Source organism: Orcinus orca, chromosome 7, assembly GCF_937001465.1.
Source record: "Orcinus orca chromosome 7, mOrcOrc1.1, whole genome shotgun sequence".
Taxonomy (NCBI): Eukaryota; Metazoa; Chordata; class Mammalia; order Artiodactyla; family Delphinidae; genus Orcinus; species Orcinus orca.
Genome location: NC_064565.1, coordinates 43,960,835 through 43,975,876, shown reverse-complemented (window position 1 = coordinate 43,975,876; position 15,042 = coordinate 43,960,835). Strand labels below are relative to the sequence as shown.

The following is a 15,042-nucleotide window of genomic DNA, read 5'->3' as shown; positions in this document are numbered from 1 at the left end:
AGCAAATCTTAATCCTCAGCAAATCCAAATATTTAATTCTGTACTCCTATTTAAAATTTCCATAGCAACACTGGCTAATAACACTAATTTTTCTTCATGCTTGTCAACTTATGATTAAAAGGAAAAAAAAACTCAAATAAAAAGTGATAAATATTATGTACCATTTATATACATAGAACAAGTGTAAAATCAGTCATTAGAATTCTTGAAATTATACAACTTAATTCAGACTAGCAAATAGCTCAAATCTTTATCTTTTATATACATTTTTCCTCAGTATTCACAAATATAAAGAACTGTAAATAGAAATGTATTCTTTCATGACTGTCTGCCAAATTTATTCAGCATGACTGCAATTGAGTGGAAAAATAAAAATACATATTACTTACTGTATGTGGCACTTGGTAATTTCAAAATGATTTGCAAACATTCATCCTCAAAATACTCCTACAAAATGCATCTGGGAAAAGAAAGAAATGCAAAAGAGTAAGCAATTTGCCATGGTCACAGAAAAACTAATCCAGAACAACACTCACTTAGACACCACATATTTTAACATACCGAAATGAGCTTTTGTAAAATATAGATTATACATACAGTATATTATAATGGGCTGATGAACAGAAATGTTCCCAACTATATGCAAATATTCTACACATCAGTCAAGGAGGACACTCTTAAGATGAATCTGCACATTGGCTTCCAAAATACATGCAAGAAACACAGGCCCCCAGAACAAGCCAGAATAACATAAAAGCAATTCAAAAATGAGATATTTATAAGTAAATTTTAGTTGGAGATTTTAGGTGGCTATTACATAATTCAAGTTTTGCAAATGTACTTTTGTCTAATATATGAAGATCACTGAGTCGGAGGAGAATTTTGCTTGATTTATCCAGAGAATTACACCAATTCACTTTGTAACTGCGTTTCAATTCTAATTGAAAACCATGTACTGAGAAAAATGCAGGCATGCCACTTGCACACCTCACAAAAATAGACATTCATTTTTTTTTCAGAAGGCCAATTATAAGGAGAAAGTTATTTAATCAGATTTCATTAATTAATGTGTTTGTTTTAGGGGAGAGGTGTTAGGGAAAGCACAGTAATTTCAAAGTGCAAAATATTTCAGCTTAAGTGAATTTTATGCTTCTGGGTATACTGTTTTATAAAAGAACTGTTCAAATGAAACAAAACAAAACACAACCTAATGATAATTAAAGTAACCCTTCAAAGTACCACATGTTGTTTCAGACAGATTAAACACACTATGGACAATAACAAAGTAGCAAGCATCTTTAGAGAGACATTAGTTTTCAGCAACCAGCAGAATTTCCGCCCAGATATTTAGTTGTTTATAGGACTAAGCAGAAATAACTAGCTTACCAAATCAACAGTTCAACAGCAGAACAGGCATTCTGAGTCGAACGTGTAATTGATTTATCTTCCTCTAGTGTGTGAAAGACAACAGGATGGCACTGGCCTCTACCTGGTACAGGAATGAATGATTTTACTAATCCTCAACAGAGAGTTTCTCAAAAGGAGGAAACTAGAGATAGTTAGTGAATTTATAGTTAAAGGTCAAAAGTAAGTCAAAAAGTTTTTACGAAACCATGTAATTTTATAAATTTCATTTTTCTAAGTTTAAAACTCAGAGATTAATAGAAGATACAAACTCATGTCTACATATAATTTCAATAGAATTATAAAGTTATAACAATTAGCAGATCTGTGTATTTCTTCATGCTTTAGCATAGTCATCCTCTTAGGCAAGAGAACTGAAGTTAACACTAATTCCATGACTTGCCCAATTTGACACAGCTAATAGGGGTGATCCTGGACTCAGAGCCAGCTTTTTCCGACCCCAGTTTCTTCCACTACAACACCTACTAGTCCCTACACCTCATGCAGGGCAGAAGTTGCAAACTGGGGAATGTTAAAAAATATTCAAAAGCAAGAGATTTCTCATAAGAGTTCTAATTTCTTTTTTTTTTTTTTTTGAAAGAGCAAAGATATCTTAAGGCTGGGTTTGCAGCTTCCAGAGCAGAGAAATGGTTGCCAGTCTCACATGGGACATGCCTCCTGCACTCATCTAATTCCTACTTTTGCAAATTGTCTTCTACTCTGCAGTTGTCAAGCACCAGAGAGTTTTGCTCCTGATCCAAAAAACCCCTTTACCTACCAACTACAATCAGACCTCTTTGCTGTGAAACAGGAAGAATAATATTAATTATCCTCCAAGAGCATATTTCATTAGTTGAAGTGACTGCTTCTAACTACATTTCACTATACTCTCCTAATCAGGTGTTATTGATTACCATATTTTAACCTACATATACATTTTAAAATTTCATGGGCTTGAATTTCCAGGTATTTAAATATATATTTGATACTTTTTAAAGCTAAAGGAGAAATTCAAAAACACAGTTGACTGGTACACAGTCATAAGCATTAATCATCTCAAATCATGATTTTTCATTTACAATGGACACATCTTTCAGAGAGATACCTCCTGGGGTGATAGGTGTACTAAGTCAAAAGAACTTAGGCCTCAGCTTCAAGAGATTCTCAAAAGTCAAATCTGGGACAATTGGAAAATCAGAATAAATAATTATAAAGAATTAAACTTCATTACAGAATATAAAATATAAATAAAAGAAAGTATATAAGGAAGAATTGGAAAACTCTTCCCTTCTGTAGAATATACCTTGGAGTTAGAAAATCACCACTAAGCACATATTATAGTTAACTGATTTAGTCAAGAAAACACCTGCGGATCAACACTCATGGGTGAAAGTGTGCTGACAAACAAGATATTTCCATAGTCTTGAAGTATCTTCCCCAAATCACTTACTAATTACAATGGAGAAAACAATGGAGAAACTTGGCAGAGACCACCTTAACTAAATGATTGAAGACAACATCATCAAAACGGCACAAACACACATGACAAGTCCCCAAGTATGATGCCCTTGAGAAGGACACATCACTTCTGTGATAAGTCTGCCAAAAATGTATAAACTGAATCAATAATTAGGAAATATCAGGAAAACCCAAATTGATGAAAGTCTAAAAATATCTGGCCTGAACTCTTCAAAGTCATTAAAAACTGAAGAAATGTTCCAGATTGAAGGAATTTTTCAAAAGACATGACAACCAAATGCACGGGTGATCCTAGATGCACCATGAATTACATAACAGTATTTTGTTAAAAATGATATTCTTAATTTTTACAACTGTACTGTGGTTATATAGGAAAATGTCCTTATCCTTAGGAAATACACACTAAAGTACTTCAAGTAAAGAAGCATGTTGTATGTAACTTATTCTCAAAGGATTCAGGGAAACATTATATATATGCACATATATACATACATATATGTATATATAATTATGTAATTATACAATGCATATCTATCTATCTATCTATCTATATATATATGAGCATATATGGAGAGAGAAAGAGCAAGCAGAAATAATAAAGCACAAGGGGTAAAATGTAAATAACTAACGAAACTGGACAGAGAGTATTCAGGGTTCTGAAGTATAATAATTACAATTTTCTGTATGCTTGAAGCTATATCAAAATTTTAAATTAGAGGCAATAGGTAGAAATAAATAAATGTCTTACTTTCATTGAGATATTTTGGGATCACAGAAAAACAGCCAAAGAGATAATCAATGACATGTTTTTAAATTAAGAAAAAAATTAAGAAGTTAAAAAACAAATCAGAATCATTGCTCAATGTTTTTGGACAACTAAAATACCAAAAATCCAGATATATATACACATTCTCCTGCATTTTATATATTATATATAATTCATATATTAAATATGCATATATTTAAATCAGATATCTTTTTAATAACATATTTATATATGCATATTAAATTCATAAAATAAAGAATGAAAGTAAATATGGAATTTAGCTTTGGGTTTTTAAATAAACCATATAAACAATATTAAAGTCAGTGAATTCAGCAACGTAAAGTTAAATAATAAAGTGATATGCATAAATAAAAGTGTTCAGCAATTAAAGAAAAAAAAAGATTATCAAACAGTCCTTGAAGGTCATCAGTATAACTGTTTCTTCCTTATATAACTGTTTTTCTAAATCAAAATTACCAACTTCTGTTTTTTTCAAATTCAGGAAAAAAAAGACACATTAAAAAATAAAAATCGCCCTTAATTCCTAAAACAATATATTTCATTTCAAACAATATATTTACTGTCTTTATTTCCAAACCATTATTTAAAGAATTATACAATATAAACTCATAATTAGATTCTTTTTTTTTACTCTATTGTGAATTTCATTCCGTGACAACATTATGTTTGTTTATCATTACAATGCAAAATTATTTCACTGATTGGTATCCCATAGATGTAATCATTGATTTAATATTTTTTATCTATAACTTGTTAGCAAGTATCAGTTACCAAAAAATAAAAAACACTGCAAGCGTATTTCTGAATGTATCTTCTGCCATATCATGATTGTTTCCTCAGGATAAAATACCCAGAAGGGAAATTACTGGATCAAATAGCATGAGGCTGTTAAAATTTGCTCAACTATATTTTATTAACACAGATGCACAAAATTTTCACATTTGAACAACCCCACAATCAGTTTATATTTTACAGTCACTGCAGCCATTTGCAGTTGTGACACAGTATTTTTTGCGTGTTGGTGTCCTGACTTGGCCCTAGTTCTTCATATTGTCATGTCTTGAATTGAGTTTTATGCATTCTTGGTGTTACAAGTGTTGAGTTTACCTTTTAAAATGTCTACAAAGAGGTTAGCCAAAAATTTGACCTTGAAATAAAAAATTGTTCATATGGAAAAGCATGGAAACAGAGCAGTTTTAGTAAAATATTTATTTTTGGAGGAATTAACACTTCCTATTTTCTTAGGAAGCAACAGTTGAGATTTTACAGGACCTAAGGAAGAAAATAGATGAAGATATGTTACAGTCTTGTAACTGAGAACATACAAGGGGATTGATTACTACATGACGAGTGATGCAAGCAAAGACAGAAAACACTACAGAGCCCCCTGAATAATCCAAGCCCCCCTACCAAGTCTCATTTCTAATTTATAGCAACAATGCGTCAGTATGTCTAGATACTACCATTTACATTTTATGACGTTAGATATTAGCATTTTAAGTGCCACTTTAATTGATAGTTTTCAACAGTCTTCAAGTTACTTTAGCCACCTTTCCTTTTTCCTATATTTACTTTGTATTCTTGCAAATTCACACAGACTTAGCAACTTTCCTAGTCTGCAGAATCCATATTTTGTATTATTAAGTTCTGGAGATTAATACAAATATTATTCAGTATAAGCACCCAATCAACCCTTCTGGAGTCTCAGTTGGTCTGCCCTGGCAGGTCACTGATTCAATAACACATGACAAACCATGCCTCCCTTTACCCAAGACTACATTTTCTTTACTGGTTGATGAGAATGTCATATGAGATAAAAACTAAACCTTACTGAAATGAAGATATATGAACTCTTTTGCTTCCCCTCATATTTAAGTCCTGTCATTGTGTCAGATAATAAAATTAGATGAACTTGCCGTGACTTACTTCTTTTAAAGCCATGTTGGTTGTTACCCCCATTTGTTCTGCTCTTTGAGGTGTATGAAAAATGTCTTTTTGATTTATTCTATTTTCCTAGATATCAAAGCAAGCTGATGAATCTATAACTTCTAAAGTCATCACTGTGTTCTCTCTCTCTCCCTCCCCATTTTCATTTGGCATTCAAGAATCCTAAGTCAACTCCTTGTACACTTTCTATTGTAAATACGGCTTGGTAATAATCCTATGATAATTTCTATCATGAACAGCATGCCGAATCAGGATCTCCTCAACATTGCATTTAAAAATGTAATTCTCCTGAAGTCCATTAGCCAATTTAAGTCACTGCATAATTCCATATCAGGTTCAAACAGTAGGCAATGCCTTGACCAAGATCCTGAACACCCTCACCCCTTGATTTTTGACAGTGTGCTTACCTTGCAGACAGTGTCTACATTGTGGCATTCCCTAACTGAAGACTGTTTCATCCGTCCCTCTTCTCTGTTCATCCAGTTGAGAAGTCAAGACCTGTTTCCTAACTCAAGTGGGTTTTCAGTCAATTCTTTGTTCCCTTTACTTTATTTCACTTTTTTTCCACTGAATGTTCAAGGAACTGGCAAAGTGATTGTTCCAAACATTCACTAGCCTCTCCTGTAAAGAACACTGAATGCCTTCACCTTCATCCCCTGCTTCTAATCCACTGGCAGAGATATGAGAAGATGTTGGTTCCTTCATCCTCAGAGATGAAAGGTGAAACATGTTTGCTTAACTCACTTAACCCCACTCTCAGCAAACACACAGTAAAGCATGACTTATTTTATATCCTTCCCTCATTACTTTCTACTCACTGTAAAAATTTCACCTCTTGCTTTACATATCCTATCTTTTGCTTACTTCACTTTCATGAAGTTTTTCCAAGAACAGGTTAGAGATTCAGGCAGATTTATGTTCAGAGAACTTCATCAGTGTCATTTATAATATTTATAACTGTAAATCCTTAAAAGCAACTAGAGTGTCTAACAATTAGAGATCAACAAAGTAAGGTGTGGTTTGTGTAGATGATAGAATGCCAGGCAGCCACAAAACTCATGTCTCAAACAGTATTTATTTATATGCAGAAATCTTCAATATATCAATATATTTTTAAAACAATATAAATACTTTCTAAAATAACATGATGAATAAAGTAGCAATTGTGTAAATAATTATAAATATGTATACACACATGTATTTACATATACACAAATATATGTATGAAATTCAGAAAGACTGGAAGACTATATAGCAAAATGGTAATAGTTATGATCTCTGAATAATGTAAAAATATAAGTAATATGAACTTACTTTTTAATATTTTACTTAATTTTGCAAACCTTCTGCAATATATATATATATATATGTATATATATATAATCTTATCATTCAAAAAGAAAGAATACTAGTTTGAAAACTCAGAGGGAACAAAAGCAACACACTGCATATGTAAGAACCAAATACAGAGCTATAAATCAGGCAGAACTTCAGCATTAAAAGAGCTGGAGACTAGTATAGACAAAATTGGGGCATAAATAAGCAGTAAGAGTAAATTCTCAAAAAGTTAATAAAATGTGATTTTTTTGATGTGGTATGGCTGGACCTACCAGTTGCCTCCCCAATATTTATTCTCTCCGGCCTTAGATGCTATATGTACTTCATGCTCTTTGGCCTTTGCCTGCCCAACATGTAGATATGATTGGAACTCTGGCAGCTATTTTGAGATCTTAAAATGTCTACAAGAATCCAAGATCCCTGGTGACATTAAAGAGCCAGGCTTCTCAGGCTTGGACTGCTGACATCAAGACTTCATATTTTGTGAGGGAAAAATAAAAGCACTAATTTCTTCAGGCCACTCTGGGCAAACACTGGACACAATTTCTAAGTGATACATACAACTACTTGAGAATTTGCAGGTAAGAATAAAGAAAATGTTTCTCTGTCAAGGATTTAATGATTATTTGACCAGAATATATTAGCAAATGTTAGGGTCCATATGTCAAATAATACTTAAAATGAAAAAAAATTCAAAGGAATTCAGAGGAGAGAAATGGAAAGAATTAACATTTAGGAAATTACAATACATTAAAAATGGCTCAAATGGAAAAATTTGTATTTCATAAAAGGAAATACCTAGTAGTTTAGTTATATTTAATTGTATGAAGGGTTATTTTTAAAGTTAGACTCCAAGTAATGAAATTGCTTTAACCGTAGGAGAGATTATATTACACACTAAAAATGAATTTCCAGAAACTAAAGATTATTTAGATATTAGCTTTTTTTTTAAGTGAAGTTTCTTTTGAGCCTAAATTTAGAACTGGGACCTTTCAAATCATGAGATCCAATCAGAAATGTAGTGTAAATATGTGATGAACTTTAGGTAGAGGATGTGAGTTAGTTTCCTATTATGTTTTATGGTCAATTTTGGTGCTTTCTTCATGTTTTACACCACTGTTTAAACGTACACATTTGTATTTACTTCTTCTGAGAATACGTTAAAACTGATTGAAAGTGTATCCTTAACTCCACTACACCATCCAAATATAGAGTGTGGCAGGTTGTATCTTCCAAAGATGACCGCAACATGTCCCATCCTGCATGGTCTTCTGCAATGTGAGCTTAACATTTCGCCCATCACAAGATGAAGCTATTTCTTTGCCTCCTGGAATCTGAGCAGACCCTAGGACTCCTTTGACCAAGAGGATATGATAGAAGCAACACTGTACCAGTCCAGGAGTAACCCTTAACTCGCATCTTCTGTCTTCTGCCTCTTGGAGACCTCAGCTGCCATGGAAGAAGTTCAGGTCACTCTACTGCAGAGAGTGGCCATTTTGAGGAGCACAAGGCATCAGACATGTGACTAAAGAAACCATACTGGACGTCCAGTTCATCCAGCCTTTAGACGACTCTGGTCCCAGCCACCACCTGATGGCAACTACATGAGAGACCCCAAATGAGGATCTCCCAGCTGAGCTCTGTCAACCCACAGAACGATGAGAGATTATAATAAATTGCTATTTTTAAGCCACTAAATGTATGGATAATTTCTTGCATAGCAATAAAATAACCAGAAAATGTGATCATCCTAGAATTTAAAATCTAGAAGTATAACGCAATATTTGTCATCCTTTATTTATGCAAGTTCTAAAATTATACATATGAACATATATTGAACAGAATGTCAATTGTTTATATGGTAACCTATTTTTCTGTCTCTGTCTCTACCTCTATCTATGCAAGTTATCTTACATCCAGTTAAAATGATTTCCAATTGCTTTCTGGCTGATCGTGCACTAACACAGAAGTTTTATATACATATGTGTATAAAACATGGATATATATATGTGTGTGTGTGTGTGTGTGTGTGTGTGTGTATTTATGTGCACATACAAACACACACACACAGTGGAATTCGGGGCCATTCAGCCTGTAAAACAGAATATATAGCAGAAACCTGAATGCTGAACTGACAATGTGGAAAACAGCTTAAATTTGTTTTCTGTGCTCCCAAAAAGCAGGACTAAGACCAATAAGACCAATGAGAAAAGTCACAAGGAACAGAATTTAAGCACAGCATAAGGAAAAGCCCTCTTACTGTCAAGAATGACAAAATAGAATGGGCTTCCCTAAGAAAGGGCCAAATGAAGAGTTCAAGAAGTTGAAGGTCCACTGTCCAGAAATGCTGAAAGGGATTTCAAGTTGTGGTTTGTTGCTGGAATTAAATGTTTTTTAAACACCCCTTGAACCCACTATTTTGATAAATTTGTGGTGATTATCTTTGGAATAGATTATGCTAATATTTTTATATTCCCATATTCTAGAAACAGACATGAGGAGTGTCACAAAGATTCATTCAATAGAGCATCATCAAATTCACAGCCCTTTATCCTACTGAATCAATGTTTTCAAGACATTTATTGAATAACTAGCTATATTATGGACTTTAGTAGACCTCGGGAGAACAATGAGGAATGTGATGCCTCCACTGTGAAAAAGATTATAATTTAAAATTGGAGACAGAGGAAGACACAACCATGATAACATGGTATAAGTTAGCAACAGCAATAAGAACAAAGTACTGTGGGAACTGGAAAAAGGAATAGAAAAAATTCTGTCCTGGAGATTGGGGAAATCCTGTAAAAAGAGTTAGCATTTAAGCTGATCCTTGAAAGGACAAGATAGGTAATTCAAGGCTACAAAGCAGTGTGAGCAAACAGTCATGGATATCTATGACATGTCCAGGTAACAAAGAGATAATTCAGTGAATCCTTAAAATAGATTAGGAGGGGGTAACAAATGAGAAGTGAGGCTGCAAAGCTCATTGCGATAAATTTCTATGAAGGGTTTTGAATGATATATCAATACTAAAGAAATTGAAATTTAACCTGTAGAACTTTCATAGGTTTTTACACCCAGGAGTTACATGCCCAGAATTATATTTAGTGAGATCCCCCTATTGGCAGTGTGGAGTAGGTAATGGACTACACGATGTGGAGTAACTTTATTTTAAAGAAAGATGTCAGTCTTGGGTGTAGATTAGGCACCACTTTGACTGAGGGAAGGTGGGTGACAGGATCACCCTCAAGATCCCTTTCAATCTTAAACCCTGTGACTTACATCCCTTGCAAAGGAAACAAGTTGCAGACAAATTCTTTAAAATGACAGAGGTGGCAGAACTCTTGGGCCACTCTGGTGAAAATCACAAAGACATTGCTATTTCAAATACCCAATGAGTTTGACAAGAAGTACAGAAAGTGCACAGTCTTTGACGAGCTGACAATGGAACGTGAGAGGGAAAAAAATCGCAAGGAAGAAATTAATACAGCACAGGAGAAAGGCATTTTCAACTATCCTTCTGGGAAAGCCAGATAAAAATTTGACTGACCTAAATCCTTTTGGGCCTGCATCATTTTCCAAAGTAGCGTCTACAGCTTTGGAAGGCCTAGGGGACCTCTCTGTACATGTGCAATCTAATTAATGCATGTAGGAAGGACTTAATTGTGTAGGACATTTTGCTAGGTACAGCACAAAAAGAACCACGTTTGACTGCCTTCTCGCATTTCATAATCTATTAAAGACAGATGGATGTAGATATACGTCTACAATTTAGGAAGATAAAAGGAAGGATTTGTTAAACTGCAGAAAGAAAAATGTATGTACTTATGTTAAATGCTTCATGAGCATCAATAAGCGGGACAACTTGATTAGTGCCATTTCAAGGAGAAACAGAGCTGAGGGTCAGAGGATAAATGCCAGTGACACAATCTCACTCCCGAGACTTGTTGGAAGGAAAAAGGAAAGCTTTGCCTTATCCATATTTAACAGCACTGTAAGCCAAGGTCAGTGAAGGGGTCTGAGGCACAACAAGCCACAGGACTGCAGCTGCTTAAAGGGAGGGAGGACAGGCCAACCACAGCACGGAATCATTCTGGGGAATACGATCTCCTTTTCTTCGCTTCCTTCCCTTTTGTTGTCGTTGATGTTGGTATTGGGCCACTTGGCCCTGCCTAGGGAGCTCTATATATGGGTGTCAGCAAGGAGGCAGGAATTCATGAAATTCCTAATGACTTGAAGGTGTGAACCTGGATTGAGAAAGTAACACGTGAAAAAGTTTGAAATTGGGGTGCGATGTGAATTTTTACCCTGAGACTGACACACGGTGTGTGAAATCAGAATTCTTAAGTACTCTGAATGACTTGCTTGATGGCAATCAGCCAAGCATATCATCAGATGAGAATTTTAGCTACTGAAGAAGCTCACAGTCCTTGAAGCCCCCACACAGTGGTAAAGGCTATTTTCCTATAGAATACAGCCAGAATAACACAGTCTGAATGCCTTTGCTGAAAAACACAGAGAAGAAAAAGTAAATATTCTACAAGATAACAATATGTCTCTTATTAATGCCCCTTATTAAAAAATTTGTAATATTTTTCACATGGAAAGATATGACATTTATATTTTTTATGGTATAAGAGACCCTTTCTTGACAGAATGGCTAGGCCTTATGAAAATATGTAGCTCTATTGTGCAAATGTTGTTCATCTCGAACGAGGACATAACCCCCAGAAGCAGGAATGAGAAAGTCATCTTTTTAATAGTATGAGACTTCAGTAAGGCAGAGACTTGACAGAAAGAAAGACAGGCAGACCCAGAGAAAAAAGGATTTTGCCACGTGGACCCCCAGGGCTTTAGAATTGCAAAAGCACTAAGTAATTCCATGCAGTGCACATGAACCGTTGCTGAAAACCCATCTGTAAGTATGTGCCTCTTAACAAAATTTTGGAAGCTACTGATCTTGCATTTACATAGTGTCTTAAACCAAGTAGACCCCAAAACCACTAGCCAGATTTATTAACTGATTATGTATACTGACTGCTTAAGCAGGAATCATTTCATGCAGCAATGAAATGCACTTCTGTATTAAAATGTGGCAACATTTTATTGGCCCACAATTTTATATATCAAGTTATTGTGAGATGTAGCCCTCTGGCCAATTAAAAATGCATGGGTATTTACAGATTTATAATAAAATACAGATGCATACAACTTTATTAAAATCACGTAATTTTTTTTCCTAGGCAAATACTAAATACATATATGATAAAAATATAGATGGACAGAAAATAACATCAGCTAAAAAGTGACTAAATGGGGGAGTTTTAGGGTGTGTTATTGTGAAGAGGAGTGAGAAGAGTAAAAGGGTATATGAAGAGTTGTTGGTGGTGAAATGTTGTTGGCATCAGGCCATTTCAATAAACACACCTGGCCCTGCAAAGGGAGCGCTATATATGGGTATCAGCAAAAAGGTAGGAATTCATGAACTGTCTAATAAATTGAAGGTGTGAACCTGGAAGATTGGCTAAAAACTCAAAACTATTGAATTAAACCTGAAAATAAAGTTATAATGAAGATAAGGTTTTAGATAGGGAAATTTAAAAAACTTAGACCAAAACTTAATTTGGTCCAACAAAAGGTCAAAACAAACTCTAAAGTTAATAAAACAGCTAACAGTCAAGAATAAATCTGAATTATCATAAAATAAGTAACTTGAGTGGTGCCCAAGAGATCATGGAGAGCCACACTTAAAAACACCCAGGAGAGGGCTTCCCTGGTGGCGCAGTGGTTGAGAGTCCGCCTGCCGATGCAGGGGACACGTGTTCGTGCCCCGGTCCAGGAAGATCCCACGTGCCGCGGAGCGGCTGGGGCCGTGAGCCGTGGCCACTGAGCCTGCGCGTCCGGAGCCTGTGCTCCGCAACGGGAGAGGCCACAACAGTGAGAGGCCCGCGTACAGCAAAAAAAAAAAAAAAAACACCCAGGAGAAAGCTGGACAGCCACGTATAAACCACTAAAGTTAGAACACTCCCTTACACCATACACAAAAATAAACTCAAAATGGCTTAAAGACTTAAATATAAGACATGACAACATAAACATCCTAGAATAGAACATAGGTAAAGCATTCTCTGACATAAATAGTACCAATATTTCCTTAGATCAGTCTTCCAAGGCAAAAGAAATAAAAGCAAAACTAAACAAATGGGACCTAATCCAACTTATAAGCTTTTGCACAGCAAAGGAAACCATAAACAAAATGAAAAGACAACCTACACAATGGGAGAAAATATTTGCAAATGATGCTACCGACAAGGGCTTCCAAACTACACAAACCACTCACACAGCTTAATATCAAAAAAACAAATAACCCAATCAAAAAATGGGCAGAAGACCTAAATAAACATTTCTCCAAAGAAGACATATACATAACAGGCACATGAAAAGATGCTCAACATCACTAATTATTAGAGAAATGCAAATCAAAACTATAATGAGGTATCACCTCACACAAGTCAGAATGGCCATCATCAAAAAGTCTACAAATAATAAATGCTGGAGAGGGTGTGGAGAAAAGGGAACCCTCCTACTCTATTGGCAGGAATGTAAATTGATACAGCCACTATGGAAAACAGTATGGAGGTTCCTTAAAAAACTAAAAATAGAACTACCATATGATCCAGGAATCCCACTCCTGGGCATATATCTGGAAAAGATGAAAACTCTAATTGGAAAAGATACATGCACTTCAATGTTCACAGCAGCACTACTTACAATAATAGCCAATACATGGAAGCAACCTAAGTGTCCATCAACTGAGGAATGGATAAAGACAATGTGGTATATATACACAATGGAATATTGCTCAGCCATAAAAAAGAATGAAATATTGCCATTTGTTGCAACATGGATGGACCTAGAGATTATATACTAAGTGAAGTCAGTCAGACAGAGAAAGACAAACATTATATGACATCATTTATATGTGGAATATAAAAAAAATGATACAAATGAACTTATTTATAAAACAAACAGACTCACAAACATAGAAAACAAACTTATGGTTACCAAAGGGGAAGTGGTGGGGGGGACAAATTAGGAGTATGGGATTAACAGATGCACACTACTATATATAAAATAGATAAACAGCAAGGACTTACTGTATAGCACAGCGAACTATATTCAATCTTATAATAACCTACAATGGATAAAAATCTGAAAAATAATTTGTACGTGTATATATATGTATGTATAACTGAATCATTTTGCTGTATACCTAAAGCACAATATTGTAAATCAAGATTCCATAAAATAAATAAATAAATACCCAGGAAATCCATAAAAAGAAAAACTCAACTTTCAGTAGAAGCCCTCTGTGGAACACGCATGCTCATGCACGCACAGGCGCACACACACACACACACACACACACACATATACATAGTGGGCATCAGCCCTGCCCTGTGACAGGAAAGAGTATATATCTTTGATTTAGTGTTAGTCAAAAACACACTGCAAAACCAATGATAATGCTAAATCTTTCTATACCTTGGTTTTATATTTACAGTGATGGTGAATATTTTTGTGAGCTACTAACTTCCAAAGCACTTTTAAATAAAATGAAAACTGTTCACAAAGTGAGTTTACAAGGTTAATTATCGGTGAGCTATCACACTATAAAATAATTACAAGTGGAGTATTTTGGCAGTTAGATGCAACAATACAAAAAAATCAATTGTCTGTCTGTGACTTAATGTAACCTTGGTTGAAAATGGTTAACCTCATACATGGTTCCCAGACACAGCAGGAGTTATTACTTGATTGTAATTATTTCTCATGTAGAAATTTCTTGCAAGGCTGTTGAAGTTTAAGTTAAACTTTTGTTTTTAATCACTTTTAAAAAATATTCAAACACAAAACTTCAGAATGGGAGGCAACAGGAGTACTAGGCAAATGTAAGCTAAGGACCCAACATTATTTTAGGCAGCTCTAGAAAACTGTTTGGATCACAATAAGAAAAGTAGTAAAAGGTTATTTAACTAATTTCATTATTTTTAATATGAAAAGGATTTCTAAACACAGATAAAACA

At 34.6% G+C, this 15,042-nt stretch overlaps 1 protein-coding gene across 6 annotated transcripts in view; it reads right to left on the bottom strand.

Moving 5' to 3' along the window:
• GALNT13 (polypeptide N-acetylgalactosaminyltransferase 13) overlaps window positions 1–15,042 on the bottom strand; it is a 561,510-nt gene that overhangs the window by 525,266 nt on the left and 21,202 nt on the right. For 5 of the 6 annotated variants that reach the window (XM_004276801.4, XM_033400037.2, XM_049712719.1 and 2 more), the window contains exon 2: window positions 390–460. The gene's annotated coding sequence lies outside the window, so the exon portion shown is untranslated. Of the gene's footprint in view, window positions 1–389; window positions 461–1,386; window positions 1,502–15,042 lie in introns of those variants that run through there. The other variant, XM_049712718.1, reaches the window with a different exon arrangement.